The sequence below is a fragment of the Triticum urartu genome, chromosome 2A (assembly GCF_056163025.1).
Source record: "Triticum urartu cultivar PI428250 chromosome 2A, HENAU_Tu73, whole genome shotgun sequence".
Classification (NCBI taxonomy): Eukaryota; Viridiplantae; Streptophyta; class Magnoliopsida; order Poales; family Poaceae; genus Triticum; species Triticum urartu.
The window spans coordinates 5167116-5174164 of NC_141874.1; positions in this window are offsets into that span (position 1 = coordinate 5167116).

Consider the following 7049-nt stretch of genomic DNA (forward strand, 5'->3'; position numbering starts at 1 on the left):
GACCCCCACTCGTGGCCGGTGGTGGCGACCATGTCCACGACGGCCTCCATCTCGGGCCAGTTGGATCTGAGAGTGCGGAGGGGAGGGATCTGGGTCGGGAGTGCGATGGGGAGGGCCAAGAGGTGACCGTGTGGGGGGAACACCGGAGGAGTGGGGTGGGGGCGGCGGCGCGTCGAGATCTAGAGGGAGGGAGTGAGGTTGGGGGTGGCGGCGGGGGATCCAGAAGGAGTGGTGTGCGGCGGCGCTGGATCCAGAGAAAGGGAGAGGGCGAGAGCGCTAGGGTTCGCTGCGCGGGGAGTAGTGTGCGGCGGGGTAGCTCGCGGTGGGTGGGTGAGACCGTGAGAGGGTGAGGTGAGGGCCGTTGGATCCAGGAGGATCCGACGGTGATTTATCCATGATCCGCGTGAGAGGCCTTTGGACCAATCAAAACGTAGTATATAGGTATGATATTTTGATCATTTAAATTGGTTGTAATTGACTAAAAGTAAGGTGCTAAATCATCTTAGCTATTTTATTATGACCTGAAAATATGAAAAAAAAACTACTCATTGTGTCAGCAAATTTGACTATAGTTTTCAGGAATAATCACAAATTGAAATAAGACAAATATTTTTAAAGAGTTATGAGAAATGAGTTCTCTTAAATCATTTTTTTGTTTTTCGAGTGTCCAAAATGAGTTTTTTTGTGAAGGACCTATAATATATTTATTGCAAAAGTGGACCAAATCAATTTTCTAAAATATTAGGACATATTTAATACACAATTGACCAAATGGTTGGGTGTCAAAAGATTCGATTCACCTCTGGTGAAAAAGACAAATTCCCGCCGATTTAGTAGGAAGTGAGTCAAACTTGAACTGCAGCTGCCTCATAGTTTGCTCTTTATTTTTTTTAAAATCATTTCTAGATACATAAGTATCTATTTAATCAGAGAAACATCAAAAGTTTTTCAAGATTCAACCACTAGCTAGGAACGGTCAAGCCCGCTGTTTTGACCGCATTTTCAAACGGGCATAAAAAATTCAAAAAAATTCAAAAAATTGGAAAACCTTCGCATTGTGTCATTATATGTGACCAAGTTTCCAGGAAAAATAATAAACTTGTAATAGGGAAATTATTTTAAAAAAGTGTTCTCAGAAATGAGCTGTCCTGCATGAAAATTCATGGCTTTCATGCCAGATGATCAATCTTATGGCCACATTCATGGCATAGTTTGTTCAAATGATCTCATATTGTGCACAAGGGTGCATCTTGGAATTCCAAACAATGTTGATTTGGGAGGTTTTAATTTTCTTTGCTCAAAAGAACCATTTCCCATTTTTCGAGTGCCCAAAAGGAGGGTTTTTTGTGAAGGACCTCCCAAATAATTGTTGCAAAATTGGACCAAATCATTTTTCTAAAATACTAGGCCATATTTAATGCACAATTGACAAAATGGTTGGGGTGTAAAAAGTTTTGATCACCTCTCGTGAAAAAGACAAATTTCCGCCGATTTAGCTGGAAGCGGGTCAAATTTGAACTGCAGTTGCCTCATAGTTTGCTATTTATTTTTTCCAAAAATCATTTCTAGGTACATAAGTATCTATTTAATCATATAAACACCAAAAAATTCCAAGATTCAACCACTAGCTAGGAACGGTCATTCCCGCCGTTTTGACCGCATTTTGAAACGGGCATAAAAAATTCAAAAAAAAATCAAAAAATTTGGAAACCTTCGCATTGTGTCATTATATGTGGCCAAGTTCCTAGGAAAAATAATAAACTTGTAATATGACAATTATTTTAAAAAAGTGTTCTCAGAAACGAGCTATCACATGTGGAGATCAATGGCTTTCAAGCCAAATGATCAATCTTATGGCCACATCCATGGCATAGTTTGTTCAAATGATCTCATATTGTGCACAAGGGTGCATATTGAAATGGCAAACAATGTTGCCTAAGGAAGTTGTCACTTTCTTTGGACGAAAAAACCATTTTCCATTTTTTGAGTGCCCAAAAGGAGGTTTTTTTGTGAAGGACCTACCAAATAATTGTTGCAAAATTGGACCAAATCATTTTTCTAAAATACTAGGCCATATTTAATGCACAATTGACCAAATGGTTGGGTGTAAAAAGTTTTGATCCACCTCTCATGAAAAAGACAAATTTCCGCCGATTCAGCTGGAAGCGGGTCAAATTTGAACTGTAGCTACCTTGTAGTTTGCTCTTTATTTTTTTCAAAAATCATTTCTAGGTACAAAAGTATCTATTTAATCATAGAAACACCAAAAAAATTCCAAGATTCAACCACTAGCTAGGAACGGTCATTCCCGCCGTTTTGACTGCATTTTGAAACGGGCATAAAAATTCAAAAAAAAATCAAAAAATGGGAAACCTTCGCATTGTGTCATTATATGTGGCCAAGTTCCTAGGAAAAATAATAAACTTGTAATACGGCAATTATTTTTAAAAAGTGCTCTCAGAAACGAGCTATCACGTGTGGAGATCAATGGCTTTCAAGCCAAATGATCAATCTTATGGCCACATCCATGGCATAGTTTGTTCAAATGATCTCATATTGTGCACAAGGGTGCATATTGGAATGGCAAACAATGTTGCCTAAGGAAGTTTTCATTTTCATTGGACGAAAAAGCCATTTTCCATTTTTCGAGTGCCCGAAAGGAGGTTTTTTTGTGAAGGGACTACCAAATAATTGTTGCAAAATTGGAACAAATCATTTTTATAAAATACTAGGCCATATTTAATGCACAATTGACAAAATGGTTGGGTGTAAAATATTTTGATCCACCTCTCGTGAAAAAGACAAATTTTCGCCAATTTAGTTGGAAGCGGGTCAAATTTGAACTGCAGCTGCCTCATAGTTTGCTATTTATTTTTTCCAAAAATCATTTCTAGTTACATAAGGACCTATTTAATCATAAATACATGGTTTGGTGGCGATACGTCGAGGTTTGGGCGGTGGCCGAGGGCCCCAACTCTAGAGCGCGTAAACTCGCATGCCCGTCGCATGGTCACCGCGTGACCGTAATGTTGCCATGTGTTCTGGGCGGCCTAGGCATGTATAGTGGGTTGGGCACTCCCCAGGTTGGTGCTAGGAAGAAAATTACAACATAAGATTCTCACGAGGAGACCGATCGATGCTCAAACATGAATTAGCAGCCAAGTGTTTGATTAGTGGTACGGGAAATGCACATGGCCAATGGGCATGAGTTTTGGCTGAGGATGATCATCTACTAAGGAGAATGTCTTCACAAATTTTTAGCTCAAAAGGAGGATCCTAGGTGGTACTTGCTTTGCAAAGTACCACGCTGGACAAAAATATGAATGTTGAAGCTGGGCTCAAAATAATGAATGGAGTGAGCTGAAATTTTGTGGAGGATGGTTATTTGGGCATAGGAAAGCATTATAGAAAATTGATACCATTTGGACACGCCAAAGTAGTACTTCCTCACAATGCTCTTCTATGGACAGAAACTTGGGAAAACTAGTGAGAGAGATTGGATGAATGAAATGAGCTCAAAATTGGTGTAGGTAAGTTACTTAGGTATGGTCATGCGCTGGTAAATTTTCAGATCATTGGGGTAAGCCTAGCTAGTACTTACTTCACAAAGCTTCTCTCGAGGTAGAAACTTTGGAAATTTCCCGAGAAAGATTTACTAGGAAAATTTAGCTGAATATTATCATGTGGCAATGATTTGGGTATGGAAGAGTTCCCGAAAAGTTTGAGGGTAATAGGAGGGGTCTATATAACACTTGCTTTGCAACGTGCCAATTTGGCCATAAAATATAAATTAAACCTGGGCTCACATAGATGATTTGACTGAGCTGCAATTTGGAGGAGGTTGATAATTCTGGCATATGAAGGAACTGTATAAATTTCATGTCATTTAGAGATATAAAACGGTACTTCCTTCACAATGCTTCTAGGTGGACACAAACTTTGGAAATTTGCCGAGGAAGATTTGCTAGGCAAATGGAGCTGAATTTTGTCATGCGGTAATAATTTGGATAGGAAAGAGTGCCCAAAAATTCCGAGGGCAATCAAGAATATATAAATAGCACTTCCTTCATAAAGTGTTTTTGTGAACAGAATAGGAAAATGAATATTGTTGAATTAGTTTTGAACTAGGCAAGGAAGGATTTTTACATATTTGATGAATATATGCCCCAAAGAATTTATGAGATTTTCTTGGGAATTTTGGGAATGCTAGAAATATAGGTTGCTTCACAACCTAGGGCAAAAACTGCCACATGGACATGACACATAGGCAAAACTGATGAGATGGCGCCTAGTCATCACAACCCACCACAATCTACAAGGCTATGACCATCTATATTGGTCATTAACAACTAGAAATAAGGCAGCGGACTAGCACTGTTTGCTTTGTGACCATTTCGTGTAAGGAAATTACGACCTTTCTGACCAAAATGGTCGCAATGGTTTAGGGTTTGGAGCCCCCTGAACAGCTTTTGACCAATTGGTCTAAAATGGTCATAAATTTATGACCAATTCTTCGAGGGTCACTGACAGAAGGTCATAAGTTGACATATTTCTTGTAGTGAATGGCCAGAAGGATCTATATAAAGAGGGTCTGAAACCGTCTGGTCCAGGGCTGGCTTGGGGGTTCATGGTGAAAAAAGCGAGCTTGATTTCCTCTTCGGAGAAGGGCTCATCTAAGACGTGGAGTCCGGGCACCAGTTGTGGGTATACAGAATTCAGAACAAAAGCCCAAGTTGTCGGAGCTGGAGTGCCAATTAGTGAGACGAAGAAGTCACGTAGGATTTTAGCTTTTTGCTGGTGAGCAGAGTATTCGGAGCCGGCCCTAGTGAGGGTGAAGATTTTATTTTTCTGTAAACGTTGAGAGGCAGACATGTGAAAGAACTTAGTGTTCTCACCATCGTTGATGGCGCGCGAAACCTTAGCACGCCAACGCCAGTACGACATTTTCTCCTGAATGGTGCACTTGAGAACGGAGACAATGATTTTGCGCGAGAGATTCTGGTGTAGATAGAGGTCTGTTTTCCTCCATGAGGTCTAAGGCAGTGATTGCAACATGGCAGCGAGCTTCGCGGAGGGGGGCAGGAATGCGCAAACGTGCCCACTTTTTGAGACGGGTACGGGATTTTTTTGAGCGCGGAGACAAGGGAAGCGGCTGCGTTGGATGGCGAGGAGGGCTGTGAGGCCCAAATTTGGCTGATGATGTCGCTACAGGGCCGGAAGTTGGCCCAGCCAGGCTCAAATTTGAAAAAATTAGATCGTGGGATGGTGGTGGTGATGTGGATGAGGAGTGGGACGTGATCGGACATGAAGCATGTGCGAGAGGATTGTGAGGTTTTAGGGAAGGCGTCCGCCCATGCAAGGTTAAAGAAAACACGATCTAGCTGTTCTAGGGTGGGGGTGGCTCGATTGTTCGACCAGGTGAACCTGCAATCAAGTAGGGGCAGTTCGATGAGAGCTAGATCATCTAAGGTTTGGTTAAAAGCATTGGCTTCGGAGTGATGGAACGTAGAGTTTTTTTATCATAGGGGAAGCGGATGAAGTTGAAGTCACGAGCGATAATCCAGGGGATGTCATCGGGTTGTGAGATGGATGAGAGCTCGTTTAAAAAGGCTTGCTTGAGTGATCGTGATGATGGAGCGTAGATGTTTGTGATGGCAATGTGTTGGGTGCACGCAGTTGTTTGTAGGATTAGGGTAGAGGAGAAGGTTAGATGTGAGTAAGAGACGACTTGAAAAAAGGCAGAGTTGATGGCAGAGATAGTGCCACCAGCGGACTCGACAGCTGGTAGCGAGAAAGCTTGATCAAGTGTTCGTGGAAAAAAGGATTTTAGTTTAGAGTCGGGGAGAGTGTCGAGTTTTGATTCTTGCAAGAGGGTTATGTGCGGCTTAGTCATCACTAGTTCGGAGAGAACATCGGAGCATTTATCGTTATCGCCAAGACCACGTACGTTCTAGGAGCAAATTAAGAAGGCATCATTACACAGCTGGATATAGGCAGTGGTTGTGTCTACTTTGTATTTAGGGATGGCGTGTTTAGATACAACTTTGTTGACAACAAGACAATGCTTGTGAAGTGGCTACCTCTCGGATGGAGAGCCACATGCGTGTGGCTCCGCCCCGACATTAAGTTAGCGCTCGAGCTATCAAAATATGATGCATAACAATTAACCCTTAAGCCAAAATGACAAAACGTAATTTATTAACTTTGATTTGTTTTGTTTAGAAATATTGGAATGAAAAGTGGTGTTCTAGTTCGCGGCCATTTATTTGTAAATAATTCATACTTTCTTGTTGAAGGGCTTGAACTTAGGTATTAAGGAAATGAATTGGTGATTGCATCTTTAAGTATTATGTAACTTTGTAATTTACTACCAAACCTGTGGATGTAATGCTCTTTAATTTATTACTCCCTCCAGTGCATCTTGTGTTTGTTCTCATCACCATTCCATCCCACCAAAAACGCGCTATCAAATTGGTGATTTTCTTACATAAGCGATTTGATAAATGGAAGTAGCACATCAAATAATGACCAACTTTGCTCCAAAACTTTTCTACGCTCGACATACACGACTGACGATGTCCTGAACTAGGAGTACTCACCGCGTCGTCTCCCGACCCGTGGGTCAGACCGAGGACCCCCATGGCGGTTAACTAATGGGCCACTTCGGATAGCTCATGACATATACGAGGAAGATTTCACAAGACTTGGTGATCAAGAAAAGGACTCCTCTCCACCGACGTAGCCGACTAGGACACTTGTTATCCGAGGCCTCCGATACATTATATAAGCCGATGCTAGGCTAGTCGATAGATCATTATGACAATCATCATACCCCTAGGGTTTAGACCACAACTTACGTTCTCGAGGTAGATCAACTCTGTACTCGTCACCATCAATATTAACAAGAGCGGGACGTAGGGTTTTACCTCCATCAAGAGGGCCCGAACCTGGGTAAACATCGACTCTCTTCTTCTTGTTACCCTTGATTCAAGATCCACAGCTCGGACCCCCTACCTCGAGGTCTGCCGGTTTTGACACCGACACCAACC